The following is a 16694-nucleotide window of genomic DNA, read 5'->3' on the forward strand; positions in this document are numbered from 1 at the left end:
CCTCACCTCTAGCACAGTAAATAAATCACAGAAATAGAAAAGATCTAAATACTCCATTGGAAGTTTACGTAGAGCCAAACATCGAATTCTATAATTGGTAACATGCTATCGCCTTTTACTCAGTATCATTGTACATTAAAGAGAGTACACACTTCTTTCTGCGCCACAAAAATGAAACCACTCGAAGGCTGGTAACGTACATCTGTTAAAATTCTCCTAATAAGAAAGAGTTGAGTTCAAATCCTTCTCCAGCAATCAGGATTTTCAATTACTTTCGCAACAAACTCATCCGAATGCAGTTATAAAAGAAGGCAAATTATTCTACATCTTGTGATGTAGTTTTATTAATTTGTTTTTTCGTAAATTATAAGTCTGTTATGAGGACTCGGTCTATTCCTAATCGATTATTTCAGAAATAAAGCTCGCTGTTCATCACCGCCTTTGTCGATGATCTACTTTTATTGAGGATTCTTCTAATGAATCTCACAAGGGGAGGCCGCCAATTGTGAAATTCAGATTCGATTCATACTGCGCATAATAAAAGCTCATGGCCAGAGGGGTAATGTGGCAAAGCACCAAGATGCACTTCTCAGCCGTTGTCGAGAAAATCGACAGTTAAAAGAAACCGTTGCGGTTAAATAGTCTCTACGATTAATAATTTTCTACAGCGTTGTGGTGCAGCGGTAAGCGCTCGGGTTCGTAATCCGAAGGCCGCCGATTCGAATCTCGCGCCATGCAATCTTTTTTTTTTAGTATTTGTTTTTTGTAATATATATATATATATATATATATATAATTCCCGGCAATCAGTTGCAACAATTATGCATATAATAAGTTGTTGAAAGTCGTTTGTCGTGGAAAAACTGACGACTTCGAACATCATTATGTTATCCGCAAACAAAGTTGTATTTCACAAATGTTACAAATTGTCTTCATAATGTTAACCACGTATAGTTAACGGAAGACGTAGAAACGATATTCCGAAACGAATACGTATAGCATAAGTCAAACGTTCGAATTAAAATAGAGACCCCACGAACACAAATTTGCTTTGGCAGGTATGAAATATAAACTCCGTTACTCGCTCGTTACACTTGAAGGACAGATGTTGAATGGGCCGAAACGAGCCGCCGCATGACAGCGCAGTTGCCTGCTAACTTCGAAAGAAGGTAGATGCGGTCCCTAGCGCAACTTATAACATCGTCGAAAATCAGTGCGGACGGGAGAGCTTTGGTACACCCTGTTAAACAAACGGAAAAATGGAGGCGGTACAATTGGAGAGCGATCCGCCTTCACCAACATGCATAAGCAATTCATTAATATATATATATATATATATATATATATATATATATATATTTATTTATTTATTTATTTATTTGAATTACAAAAAACTAATAATAAAAAAAAGGTTGCATGGCGCGGGATTCGATCCGGCAGACCTTCGGATTACGAACCCGAGCGCTTACCGCTGCGCCACGACGCTGTAGAAAATACATAAACGTAGAGAGTATTTCACCGCAACGGTTTCTTTTAACTGTCGATTTTCTCGGCAACCGCTGAGAAGTGCATCTTGGTGCTTTGCCACATTACACCTCTGGCCATGAGCTTTTATTATGCGCAGTATGAATCGAATCTGAATTTCACAATTGGCGGCCTCCCCTTGTCAGTTTGGCGTCGCTCCACTTCGAATCGCTCCGGACGCATGGTCCTTGATACTTTGTTGAAAGAACTGCTTCCAGTGATTGTCTACACTCATGTAATCATACAATAACGGGCATTTCTTTCTGTCTATGTACACGCAATACATTACATTTGTTGATGTTGAGGGTCACCTGCCGCTCCCTGCACCAAGCGTCAAACCTCTGGAGGTCTTCCTGTATTTCGTCACAGCGTTGCGATTTCTCTGTACATCAAAGCGTCATCCGCGAAAGCCCTCACGGAACTGCCAACGTCATATACATCACAGCTCAACGTATTTTTAGAAGCTTTTTCTGAAGCAACTGAAGCATCACAGTCGATGGACAAGGTCGAACTGCCTTGTTTTATTCAAACTAAAATGCCCTAATTAATTACTGAATTGAGACATCATCAAACATATGAGATACTTTGCCGTTTCCGAGTCCATATTTGTAATATACATGTGAAACGCAGTCTTATTTATATGTACATTGTTTAGTTTTGATCCTGAAATTTTTGTAGTGAATTTCGTTTAAGTTTTTGCATGTTTAAGCCCTGTATCCCTACATCAACGCGATTCAGTTAATTTCATAAAGATGATTCGCATGCATGTAGACCCAGCGAATTGCGACGGTCCGTGAATACTGGTTCAAATGGCTCTGAGCACTATGGGACTCAACTGCTGAGGTCATTAGTCCCCTAGAACTTAGAACTAGTTAAACCTAACTAACCTAAGGACATCACAAATATCCATGCCCGAGGCAGGATTCGAACCTGCGACCGTAGCGGTCTAGCGGTTCCAGACTGCAGCGCCTTTAACCGCACGGCCACTTCGGCCGGCTCCGTGAATACTACTCTGATCCATTGCCTGTAACATTTTCTTGTAGATTTTACTGACCTGTTACGATATTAGCAGCACCCCATTGAATTCTTTTTACGTCTGCTTTTACGGCCTCTTCGTTAACATCCCCAAACACTGGAAGAATATTCTATGGTTCAAATGGCTCTGAGCACTATGCGACTTAACTTCTGAGGTCATCAGTCGCCTAAAACTGAGAACTAATTAAACCTAACTAACCTAAGGACATCACACACATCCATGCCCGAGGCAGGATTCGAACCTGCGACCGCAGCGGTCGCTCGGCTCCAGAGTGTAGCGCCTAGAACCGCACGGCCACACCGGCCGGCGAATATTCTATAATAGGTCGCACTATAGATACTGTACATCGTTTCCTTAAGAAATGCGCTGTACTTTTCTTAGATTCTCATGACTAATCCAAGTGTGCCTCTGTCCCGACTAATAAGACGTGTTCTTTATTTTTCATACCGCTCCGAAGTATTTAAATGACGTGACAGTCTCGAGAAGCGTATATATTTATTAAAATCGGATACTATCCAGTTCTTTCCCGTTTGACGATCCAGAGTCAGGTCTTCTATACTGATAAATGCGAATACCGGAATGATGAATTGGAAACGAAACTGCCGTTTTCCCTCCTCTTTTTTTGCTCGGTTAGATTTTTTGCCTCCGTCTCTAACAACCACGTTAATCACTAATATGCATCCATTTATTCTTCATCTTGATTGTCCAAAATTTCACATCCAAGGCGAGGAACCTATGATTATTAACGTGACGGTGCCAACGGCCTTGTCACGTTGGTAACAACGGTTCCCTCCCGATCACCGCAGTTAAGCAACATTAAGCCCGGCTAGTACTTGCGTAGATGACCTTTGTTCTAAGGACACGCAAGTCGCTGAAGTGGCATCCAACTCCAAGACTTGCACCAGGCCGTGGTGCCACACGACATTTCATTTGGTTTCGACGTGACGGCTTGTTTATTACGGTGATGACGATCATGAGGAGGAAAAGGTTTCCGATCGTACTAGAAAGAACGGGGAAGTTTGGTTAGTTACAGTCTAACATTGATAAGATTTCTAAGTAAAACACAGATTGACACGTTACTTACACAAAATGCAAAAAATGTGGTATCCTATGACTATAGTATCAATGAGTTATAACTGGAATCATCCAACTTATACGAATACTTAGGTGTGAAAATTTGTAGGGATATGGAATGGAATTATCACATAGTCTCAGTCGTCGGGAAAGCAGGCCTGTCTACAAACAGAGGATACTGAAAGCATACAGAGAAGAACAGCACGAATAGACTGGGTTTGTCCCACTCACGAGGATTGTCATAGGGATGCCGAAGAACCTGATGTGTGGATATAGATGTAGACATTTCGTCGATGTCGATGTCGAAGTTATCTGTGACGGAACACGCTCAGGAGGATGGACGAAAAAAGTCGTAGTGGTTTTATTACAGAAACCATCCCGGTATTCGCTTGAAGTGGGAGAAGTTAATACAGGTGGTGGTTTATGGGAAACCCAACCCTTCCAGAATATAAGTGCCGAGACGTACCCACCACGTATCCACCTCTATCGTTAATTATAGTTGACTACGCTATTTGTGCTATTGTTGACTGACGTACTGCGTGAATGTGACCCCCACAGAGAAAACTGTGGATTTTGTTCGTGGATAGCTTCCGAGTGTTTTGGTATAACGGATCCTTGGACTCCGGTGACTCGTTAGAGAGTAATAATATAATTACTTTGTATTTGGTTTGTTAAGCCAGTTAACGTAGTTTCTGTGAAAATATCTCACCGACGGTGGAAAAGTCTGTAATATGCTATCATTAAGACTTACAACACTAAAACAGAGTAATGCAACAACCCCAGACGAAATAAGTTCATTTTTATCACAGTGTTCAGTATGTCCTGTCAGGATATGTTACAAAAGCTGTACTGTGTCTGTACTGTTACTGTTGAAAATGTTGACGGTCATGATTGCAATAGAGTGTACAGCGATGCGCATTGTCTTACACCACGGTTTCCTAAACTGTAAACTGTGTTCCGCGGGAAGTGAACAAGTGCTTCGCGAAAAACATGGCATTTTTTCGACACTTTTTCTTTTCTTAATTTTTTTTATTAATATTATAGTGTTCCTGGTTATGATTTAAAACTGAAGTACTCACTGAATAAAACAGGTTTTTCTCATTTTTTAAATATCTTATTAATTTTACTAATCGTCAAATAAACAAGATGTTCCATCAGAATACCAGAACCATCAAATTGTCACGTCTGTGGAAAAGTTTGCGAACCCCTGTCCTACACTGTTAAGAAACGCGGGCGTTTGGTGTACTACTTACTGCCACAGTTGCGACGCCCGGGCCGTGTGAATGTAACACCGACTCAAAGGAAGGCCTCGGCGCTTGTTGGTGACCTCACGTCAGCTAGGCACGGCGAACGCCATGTCTGTTGCAGGCAGAAACGCCTGGGCGTGCTTATCACTATAAATCTCTTATTTTTGGACAAAATGTTTGGTACTGTTTTGGATTCTGCAGTTTTATTTAGATGAAAGATTTTCTTACTATCGTAAAGCTACAAATGAAGATCATAGTTCTGTATTACTGAACCCTGTCGAAACAAACGCAGATCAATATGAGAAGATGCTTTGCCCCATTGCAAGCTTCGGAAATTTTACATTCAAGTAACTATATTTACTTGATCCATTTTGTTATCGAAACTTATCCCAACCCCCTTACAATTAGCTCGTTTCTTTTACATATTTAATTTCGTTTGACATGGTCATAGGAAATGTGAACTAATTTACATGTGTAAATGTCCAACTGTTGCCAGTCATTAGATTACAGTCGTTTTCAGCGAAAGGAATTCTTAACAGGAAACAAAATAGCTTCATACATCGAAAGTACTGCTGAGCTTAAACTTTTTTAAACATGCGCATTAGAAAAGATAAATATTCCCCTCTTTCAACTGAAAGAAACTTTATAAGATTAAAAAAATTATTTGATAAAACAAGTATCTCTCTCTTGCCTCTTCTTCTGTCCCCCACCCCCTCCCCCAACGTGTACAATCGCAAGATATTTCATTAACATTCAGTGCTCCTCACACCATAGTCAACCAAGATACCTAAAGAAGAGCACCAATATGTTCACAGTTTCTTGTAAAAGCATCCCAGTACAAACGTTAACTTCCTCAGATTTACAAATAAGGTAAAGAAGCACGAATTCTGTTGCTGCTAGACCATGGAGTTGTTTTTGTATGTCAATCCTTAAAACAGGTGGAAATTTAAGTTCACGAGTACACTATTTGTTAAGAAGTGTAATGAATTGCACAAATAATTGATTGCAGAAATCTCTCAGAACAATGTGTGTTGGCCAACTACCGCCAATAGTTTCACATTTTCCTGTGTCAGAGAGGGAGACACCACCATTATGAGTATGCCTGCAACAGACCTGCCGTGCCTAGCTGATGTGACGTCACGAACAAGCGCCGAGGCCTTCCTTTGAGTCGGTGTTGGTGAATCTCGTAAACTTATGTATGCTGCAGTATATCACTGATATACAAAGTAGCAATTCCGGAAAAACAAACCCGAGACCAAACAGGGCAATACTGAATACAAACTTGAGGGCATTACTGTTGTCAACAACAAATATCGTGAGTGCATTAGTCTGTATCAAAACAAAACACACAGCGCACACCGTCGGCAGTCGTACTGTTGTGCAATGCAGTGAACATACATGAATAAACGGTGCTAAGAAATCAAACGAAATGCAATTACACTGTAACGAGTCCCTTAGACAAAAATACTCGGAAAAATCCCCGAACGGCCTTCAAAATAGTCGTCGGCTGAGTGGAGGTTTAGCCTGTGTACTGATCCCCACTCACTGGCTGCACGCTTGAATGTTGCGGCCCAGTTCGTGCCCGCAGCTCCACAACAAGGTGGAAGTGACCCCCCTCCCCCTCCAACCGACGGGAGGACGGGGCCCGCGGCCGCTGGCAGCATCAACTCGGGGGCCACGAGCGGAAGTGCATCGTAAAGCCGGCGCGTGTGTACCTGCCGCCTCGCCTCGCCTCTCCTCGCCCGCCGCTGTGACACAGCCGACACGACCCGACACGTGCGATAGCCCTTCCCCTCCGCTCCGACCTCTCGTGGCGCCCCGTGGATCCTGCCTTCCATTGTTCCGTCGCTTCCTTTCGCCTCGATGTCGCCTTCCTCGGAAGCAGTAATAACCCCAGAAGCGAAAATACACCGACGGAAATGGAAAGTGTTGGGCAATGAACACCTTGACCGATAACATCAGCCGACGACTCGGCTACAGTGCGTCCGATCTCCTACGTCAGTTTTTGGCGGGATCAAGGTGATTAGGTTAGGATAGAACCTATTTTAACCTCCTCGGGCAGGAAGGACGTCACCACGCCTCTGTGCTTCCAAACGAGTGCTGTATTGCGGCATTTCCTATAACAAAAGACGCCGAATGCATGTGAATGAGCCATACCTGTTTCGAAAAGAACGTGACGAGCACCGTACACTCTTTCCTCAGTTACCGGAACAATCAGACAAGTTTTGCGAATACCTGAGATGAAGAGAAGAACTTTCTATTGGATAGTGGAGATGATTCGTGATTACACTGAAAAGCAACTTACAAACTCTGTTCAAAAAAAAAATTCAGCAAAACAGGCATGTCAGTTAGTAAACAGAAATTGGACACATCGTTCGTAGACAGTACGTTTACTCGAAGAAGAAACAGGGTTTCGAAAAGGTAGGTCTTGCTCCAAATACAGGAATACAGGAATACAGGTAAATATAAAGCTAGAATTTGGAAATATTGCACAAGGAAATAATACGGCGCTCAGACAAGCGTATCGTATTTCACCGATACTTTTTAGTTTATACAGGGTGATTTAAGATGAACGTCGACAAAAGCGAAACAAGGATAATGGAATGTAGTCGAATTAAATCAGGTGAAGCTAAGGGAATCGGATTAGGAAACGAGACACTTAAAGTACTAGATGAGTTTTGCTCTTTGGGCAGCACAATAACTGACGATTGCCAAAGTAGAGAACATATAAACTGTGGGCTGGCAACGGCAAGAAAAGCATTTCTGAAGAAGAGAAATTTGTTAATATCGAATATAGAATTAAGTGTTAGGAAGTATTTTCTGAAGGTATTTGTCTGGAGTGTAGCCATGTATGGAAGTGAAACATGGACAATAAACAGTTTAGATAAAAAGTGAATAGAAGCTTTCGAAATATGGTGTTACAGAACAATGCTGAAGATTAGGTGGATCACGTAACTAATGAGGATGTACTGAATGCAATTGGGGAGGCAAGAAATTTGTGGCCCACTTTGACCAAAAGAAGGGATCAGTTGATAGGACACATTCTGAGACAACAAGGTATCATTGGAGCGAAGTGTGAGTAGTAAAAATCGTACGGGAAGACCACATGAGATGAATACAGTCAGCAGATTTTGAAAGATGTGCGTTGCAGTAGTTATTCGGAGATGAAGAGCCTCGCACAGGATAGACTGGCATGGAGGGCTGCATCAAACCAGTCTTCGAACTTGCAACAACGACAAGGTGTCCGGAAATCCTCGTTATAAACTTCTAGGACTTGAAGAGGGGAGTGACTACATAATATTTTGAGTAGGAATCCATGTCCGGAAACGCACTGTTTCCGTTTCCGAGAGCTGCTAGCACGAATTCTGGCCATTGTACTAGAAACTGAGGAGACACCACAGGGGATGGAGAGTGTGTACCACAACACGCTTCGTAGGTCCAAGACTGTAACAATGTCGGTGGTCGCCCATTGAGCCGCTGTTGTAATCCATCAGTACTGTTCTCTACATACAGTAAAATGTGTTATTTTTCGCTCTGGAATACTGTAAACACATAATGTTTAAGTGTTGTTACAAACAAATGCGCTTTGTTAATAAATAGGTGTTTCGCCGTGTTTACTTTCGAATTGTTACCTAATAATTGTACTGCGTCACGCCTAATTTAGTTACTCAAGAAAAAGTGGATGAGTTAAACATCTGAACAGTAATCGTCGTAGAACGGAAACGGTACGTTTCCAGGAATGGGTTCCTATTCAAAATATTATGTACTCACTCCCCTCTACAAGTCCTAGAACTTTGTAACGGAAATTACCGAACACACTGTGTTTTGACGACGTTGAGAGCCAATGGAAATAATGGGTTATGACATTTAATATAGAGGAAAGCTTCAAAGGAAGAAACACTCCGTTATGTTTGCTGACTAGACGATTCTAGTTGCGGATAAAGTAGCGAATCAACATAATTTAAGTAATTCGATAAGTAAAACCCAGTCCATGACATTCTTAGGCTCACAAACCTTTGAGATGTAAAAAAGTAGAAAGTAAGACTATTGAACGAGTTAACACCGTTTGATTCTTGGATTGTGACGTATCGTATCTCGGCGAAGTGGAGACTGAAAAAAAGATTAAGAGATTCAGTATAAAGTGTGGCACCATCAAAAGAACGCTTAGTGGAAAAGCACGAAAGGACACCATGCTAAAATTTAATAAAGTTATGGTAGTTACCTGTGGACTATATGGAAGCGAAAAGTGGCTATGAACTCTAGAAGATATAACAGCCGAGATGAGATTTTTTAGACCAGTCCAGGGAATAAGAATAAAAAGATTAAAAAATGAGACCATCCAGAAGAATGTACGAATTTATAACTTAAATGAAAAGGGTAAGGAATACAGAAAAGAATGGAAAAAGGGCATGTAGAAAGAGTGGGCTATGAACGTGTTCCAAGAAAGCTGCTACAGCACACCCCTACAGAAAGAAGGAACATTGACAGACCCAAGAGAAGATGGATGGATCAAGAAGTCGCAAATGGTCTAATGTTTGACGGAGAAGAAGAAAAAGAAGAAAAAGGGCAATCCTACAGAAGAAGAATAGTTATGAATTCAAGATGGCTGTCAGGTTTGTCTAACGACACCTAAGCTTTTGCGGCGGTCGTCGCAATAAAGCAGGCCCACAGAACGTGAGTGTGCAGCTTATCGCCATCTTTCGGAGACTAGCAAAAATCGAATCATTGGCACACGCAACACGTGAGCAAAATGTCGACAGATTGCAAAGACTTTGGCTGCAGTGCTGCAGAACGAGCGGCGACAAGGCTGACTTAGGACGCTAGCGTGGCAACAAGGGTACACAGCGGTCTTTCAGGAAAATAACACACCGAGAATGTCATAGAACTCTTCGACTGGCTCTAACGAATAAACAGATGGCAACAGCTGAAATCCGGGCAGTAATTACAGGGTGAATGTCACCACCAATAGTTTACTACAAGCTGGGTTGAGGTCTCAGGTTTTCATGAGTCGTTTAGCGATAACACCATACCACAGATAACGAAGACGTGCGTGTTATAGAACTTGATTCAACTGGCACATGGAGAGGCATTCTGTGGTGTTCAGAGATGTGTCTCACCTCTGCTCGTGGAGGTCAGATCGATGCCAACATGTCTGTAGACGCCCTGGTCAATGATCACTGGAAGCAGCTATTTTTGAAGACCCCTGCCTATCTGACTCCTGGAATCAAAGTGTGGGGAGCTATTGGATTTGACAACAGGACTGATATGATAATTGTTGAAGGGAGGCTGAATGCTCGCCAGTACGTGGCAGCAATTTTAAAGTCTGTTGCCATACCTTTCACGACCAGTGTATCAAATGACATAATCCAGCAGGATACTGCAAGACTGTACACTGCAGTTCACGCCACAAACGCCTTGGGGGATGTAAACATCCTTAACTCGTCTGCCGGTCCACTGGTTTGTCACCCATAAAGCGTGTTTGGGATGTGATGGGAAGACGTATACTTTCATGCCAGCCTCCACCCAGTAACCCTAATGGACTGCCACTGTAAGAGTTTCAGTCAAGGCACGAAATTGCTCAAGACAACATTAGGTCGCTGTTCTCTTCCAAGCTACAACGAATGCAAGTGTGTATACTTGCCTGTGGTGGCCACACCTCGTACTCATGTTGATGACGAACGCTAGTTCTGAATGGAACGAAAGTTTAATCATTTACCACGCGTTACGTGATGAACAGACCCACAAAGTTTGATAAATATCGAGCTGCTGCTTCACGGTGTGGCTATTTCCATTTTTGTCAATGCATTAACGATTCTTCAGTAACCAAGGTTTTTAACAACAACTTGTTTCCAAACACGGTTCGGAGTCTTGTACCTAGCTCTTCATTCGCTATAACGTGTTCTGTTACGTCTACAAATTACCCGCTACCTGTCACTTGCATATAACTTTATTAGGTACATATCATCAGCATCATCTTTATCATCATCATCAACAACAACATTATCGTCAGCAGCATTTATCGAGTGTTGGGCAAAGGTCTTTTCCAGACCTCTCCATACATAACGATCTTCAGATTTTAGCATCCAAGCTTTCCTCGCTTGTTTCTTTACGTCCTCAAGCCATCTTCCATTAGGCCGTCCTCTAGGTCTTTTCCTGCAAAGAGGCATCCAACAAGGACTTTCCTTAGTTCAACTAAGGACTTTCCTTAGTTCAACTGGCATCATTTCGTCTCACTTACGCCCCAGCCCATCTCCATTTCAGGTTTGTAACTGTCACTCACACGTCCCCGACTCTTATCCAATTTCCCCCCTTTGCACCTTCTCGTGCACCTAAGTGCAGCTTCCTACTGCTAGTTGGGCAACCCTTAATTTTTACGCTATTTGTGCATTTAACTTTCATGTTTCAATTTACTTGCTGATCTTGTGTATATTTGCATGCTGTACCATCGTTAAAACTGTCGCGTTTTGTGAGGGACGACGAACACACAAACGAAAGGTGTATATACAGTACATGCAGCATCCGACAATGGATTTGCACCCAATATCGTTCAGTGTTAGAGCCATTCATGTAGAAACCTATCATCTAAATCAAAATCTATAACCCACACGCCATCTTACGGTGTGTGGCAGAGGGTGCTTTGTGCTCCACTGTCAACACACCCCGTTTAACATGCCGGTTGCGAATGGTTTGAGGGAAGAATGACTGTAGTTACGAATCTGTATGGGCTCGAATAGATATAATTTTTACCTTACGGTCTTCTTGCGTGACACATAAGTAGAAAACAACTTGTTGGTTGGTCCTTTTAGGAACGTATGCTCTTGGAATTGTAATAATAAACCACACAGATATTCAAACCGCTTCTATCATCTGAAGAAAGCATCAAACAAAACGTGAGTGTAAGCGCAAGTGACAAAATTATGTGTAGATGAATAGAATATTTTGATGGTAACTGACATGGTTATTGAAAGGAGGAAACAAACGTCGTTATGACTTTATCGATGTACGTTCAGCTCTCAGAGGTTTAAAAATGCCGAAACAACAGTTGCTCTTGTTATGCACTATTTGTGTGTGGAACAGGAAAGGGAAGACAATGGCAGTGGCACCAGAAGGACCCACTACCACATACTGTACGCATATTGCGGAATATACACGTAGATACGCTCATTGCCACAGTGTAATTGTTCAAGAAAAACTGTACCTACCACCATTCCTTATTTCAATGGCTAGATACCCCGAATCACTAAGTTATATTCTGAGCAATGTGATGCTTCATAACTCAGTCGCTGGCTTTTATAATCTTCTATATACAAGACCAAAAAAGAGGAAAACTTCGACAATCTTAACGCACAGGGACGAGTGTGCTAACAGCGACGCGGCTACTCAACAGGTGGCAACCGCACTACGCAGCTTTGTTCAACACGTGGCTGCCTTGCTGCTCCCGTCGTAGTCTCACGTGGAATCCAAGTGCGATCTGAGCATAATGTTTACTTATCTATTGTTACTGCTTTAATTTGTGCTACACCGCCACCTCTTTTACGGGCCGTCTCGTCAATAAAACCATAATTCACGTCACTGGTTTATGTACATTAAAATAATTTCCGCTGATCTCTTTGAGTGTGAAGGTTTATTTTGATTAACCACTTAGCGGTAAGAAAATAAAAACACTGGTAAAGCATTTTTATCCATTTATTTTTGACGAAACTTGCTGGTTATGGCATTTACTACAATGGCGGATGATCCAAAACAGTGGCTTCAACTTTTCCATTGCACATCCACTTGACCTAATAAAATATCTGGGCAGAAGCTCCTTTTTGGAAACAATCTCAATCATTCGACTTCGTATGCCTTCGAATGAACAAATTTTCCAGTAAAACATACTTAATCGGCATTAACGCGGCGAAGGAATCAGTACCTGAAATAAAAAGCAAGACTGCATCGCTGTTGATGATTCATGGGCCATCAGTAAAACTTAACATTTGTTTCTTTGCTACAGCCAAAATAACACACAACAAAGTCATGGCAAGCTCTACCAACACGCTATAATCATTTGCGTTAACACATCTCAAACAAATTAAACGGTATAAATATATATAATATTTCGTGGGTGTGATGTTCCTAAATGTTTCTACCTACATTTGGCTCGTTTACGGCACGCTTCATGCAACATTACTAGATTTCAAACAGTTTTTATTTCGTCTTCTTCGACATACAGATTTCCAGCTATTTCTGTAATCCCACTAACTACAGACGCCTTCAGCAGTTTTAAATACTTATTAACTGTAAATAGTTTCTATAACTTCAAATGTTTGGAGACTGTCTTCAAATTAACATAGTCTTAAAAGCGTTATATATAGTTCTCCTGAACATGCTAATCATTCATCTAAGAGGAATGCCACATCCGCACGTTAAGTACTGAGTACATTTGACGGTAATCTACATGTGATTTATAGTGAGTGACCTTTAGATTTCAGACACATTTATACGCTCGACAACGTGTCAAGTAGCATGACGGCACGAAGGAATGGAACCTGTATTTTTTATTGCCCGTCTAAAACAAAACACCACCAAGGAGGTACGATAAAGCATAACAAGCTTAGCAAATTAAAACAGGCAGCTCGATGTTTTTATTACCAATAATACTGAAATAATTACAGTCGTCACATCTTGATGATTATTCTGACGTTCTGGACGATACAATCGTAAAGGCGAAATTGGATTCGTACCTTATATCATGTGACAAAATTCTTCTGTTTGCACACTAATATAATTGTATGTTTACTTCATTCCAATAATACGAATTCCATGCATTCTAATACAGCTGAAATGTTTCTCCTGTGCATGTTACGATAAATTTCTGCTGCAAAGCAAATTCCAAGAACTATACACTAGTTCACTTCTGATTTTCTTTTGGCGTTTTACACGACGAGTTTACTAAGCATCTTCATTTCCACGCCCATTTGGAACGGGAAATGTATGTATATTGATATCAATATTATTTTTGTGTGGACTAACGTAAAGCTTTGGTATCCTTATTATATCATTTCATATTCAGTGTGATTTCGTGAAATATGTGGAATGCACGAAGAGAATTAATAAGCAACGCATGCGCAGATGACTTCTACTAGTTCGACACTTGAGAAAATCGCACTATTTCTTTCCACAAATGCAAAGCTGATGTGTGTTATGCATTGTCCTTTCTACCTACAGTTTATTTTTGTGATGATACTGTTAAAATAAAGAGGGATACCTCAAACTTCAGCAACATTTTACCAGTACAGCTGCATGATGTAGAGTTGTTTGCACCTATAATTGATCGCATGCTACTAACACAATGGCACAGTTTTATACTGTGCCACATTTGCGCTCTGCAGATAAAACGTTCACTGATAAGACATAAGCATATGCCTGTAACTGACAGCGCTCTGATTATGCAGCTCGCAAGCTGTTTTTAATGTCTACGATCCGTGACAATGAAAGTAACTGATGTAATATCGAAGGACATGAACGTTTTACTTTCGCTGAAAGAAACCACTTTCGCGCAGTCACATAACCTGCCTCAACTCTTCCTTTCGCACGGCATGTCCTACTAACACGCTCAAATGGCCAGTTCCGGCTTCGCTTTTCGTTAGCGTTTGTACACACTAAGAAGTACAACACATAGTACGTGCAAATGTTTTGCTTTACATGACTTCGTTTCAAAATGTGGTGGCGTAAATTAAGAAATTATTTCAAGCGTTATACATTTGTTTTTCTGCTGGAAATGTGATATCCTAGAAAGCTGTTATAAGTTTCGGTTTATCTGTGTGCAAGATACCCAAATATCCATAAAAGTACTCACACTTGTTAATTAGACATTTTATGAACAGGTCACTTTGTAAACAATTTCACAACGGTGTCACGACACAGAACCGCCAAATTAAATAGGACGGACTACTGTGATACACGGCGTCAAGGTTTACGAGAGAACTTGAAATTACCTGCAGAGCTTGAAGAATATGACACTTGTAGCTCGGCTGAATTGTGGTCCGTAGCTGTGGACTGTGTAGTCGTAGCGGCAACGGAGCTCGGAACGCTCATAGGCCTAGTAGCAGTCTCCTCATGCATGTTTTGACCAGTAACTGCACTATGTTGAACAACGTTCTCTTGTTCTTGAGCTTCAGGAAGCTCTCAAAAATGTCTCCGACGCAAAATTTTCACTAAAATATTCTTCGTTACGTAATATTTAAAAAAGTGGAGAGAGGATAAATGTAGGTCTCTAGGACACTTCACTTACACTTTGCATTCAGACATGGTTCCGAAGTCAAGTGAGCTCCTTTATTATAACGCACTTCATTTGTGTTGACATTCCTTTTAGAACATTGTATGTCTTTCCTACAGTTATCTGTGTTTTCCAGAATTAATTAGTGTTCCATAAAGGTCCATATTGAGCCTACACGTAAAGTAAATTTTGAATTCTGAGCGAAGTTAAAGCTCGTCCGGAGATGCCCAACAAAAACTTAAGTAAGAGGAAAAGTGAAATTACAGCACCAGATACAAGACATAACGGCATAGGAGAATTACTTTCAACGAAGACTTCGCTCAGATACTCTCTTGATTAAGGAGTTTTAACTGGTATTGTTAAATAGGTCACTGAATGACTAGAATAGTAATATTTTACCGAAAAGCATTTGCAGAGCTATCTGTTGGTGCACTTCGTAACTCGGCGCATTTCTCTAGTGTGGAGAAACCAGGTTTGGTTAAGAAGGATTGTGTGGGTAGCTTAAAATACGATTTTCTTGAGTTTTGAATAGAAACTAATCATCATATCGTTTAATACAGGATATCAAATCGAATAATTTTTCTACAGTAACAAGAAATTACAGCAACAGTGAACTACACAATTTTCCGAACGTATGTCGATTAGTTTTCTGACGTATATCCAGGTCTTCATTGTTTACGTGATTACAATGTTAAAGTTGTGAGTGCCTGCAGTTGTGAAAGTGGTTGAAACATCTAGAACAGCTTGGAAAAACATTCGTTCCCAATGAAAACGTCCAGCGCTCTAATTAGTACCCGCCTTTCAATATATCAGGTTAGATTTGTATATGCTTAACGAACATAACTGATCAAAAAGTAGGGTTAAAGGCTACACTTTTATTTTGATACTCAGGTATGTTTAATTTTAATGGTACACTGTGTAATTATACACTGCGAAGAGTTTTGAGACAACCATTGCAATTATGTATATTTCTCTAGTTTTGATTAAGGGATTTTGAAGTTTCTATGTCATTTCCTTATTGGAAGATCAGTTATGTACAGATCATTAACTATACAACAGATGCTTTTTTTTGTATAGTAGGTCTATACCTCATCTTAAAACTGAAAGATGTAACACATCATACTAAAACAGCATTCATTTACCAAGAAAGAAGTGCTTAGTATCTCCCTTTGCTGTATCCTAAATTACTGAATATAAAAAAAATCTTACTTTTCTGTTATTCCTGAATAAATACAATATACCATTTCCCCTGTATGTGCATCCTGTACTTCCAAGTGATTAAGTTGCACAGAACTTTGCAATGTTCTGTGGATACTGTTATGTGCACTGCTTATTACTTTCATTGGTGGAACAGGAAAAATCTGTTTTTCACATACTTCTGTATGCAGTGTACTTTCATTGTGAATGTGTGAGTCTTTGGCCCCCAGAGCGGTATAGGTGGTGCACCTGGTCTCCTCCATGATCTGATTTATTAATTTTCATATTATAGGAAGATCTAAGTGTGGTTTCCATATGGACCAGCATCACTTCTCGTTGTTCTGCATCTTCACTTAAC

At 40.8% G+C, this 16694-nt stretch overlaps 2 long non-coding RNA genes across 3 annotated transcripts in view; one reads left to right on the forward strand and one right to left on the reverse strand.

Annotated features, from left to right (window-relative positions):
* Positions 1–12549: 12549 nt before the first annotated feature.
* Positions 12550–14994, reverse strand: LOC126483653 (uncharacterized). The gene is made up of 2 exons (XR_007587752.1): positions 14859–14994; positions 12550–12793 (listed from the first exon to the last, which is right to left on the reverse strand). It is a non-coding gene; the product is annotated as an uncharacterized LOC126483653 (long non-coding RNA).
* A 654-nt stretch (positions 14995–15648) lies between these two features.
* Positions 15649–16694, forward strand: part of LOC126483670 (uncharacterized) — a 73088-nt gene continuing 72042 nt past the window's right edge. Inside the window, exon 1 of one of the 2 annotated variants that reach the window (XR_007587757.1) lies at positions 15649–16030. This is a non-coding gene — a long non-coding RNA (uncharacterized LOC126483670). The remainder of the gene's footprint in view (positions 16031–16694) is intronic. The other variant, XR_007587756.1, reaches the window with a different exon arrangement.

Source organism: Schistocerca serialis, chromosome 1 (genome assembly GCF_023864345.2).
Source record: "Schistocerca serialis cubense isolate TAMUIC-IGC-003099 chromosome 1, iqSchSeri2.2, whole genome shotgun sequence".
Lineage (NCBI taxonomy): Eukaryota > Metazoa > Arthropoda > Insecta > Orthoptera > Acrididae > Schistocerca > Schistocerca serialis.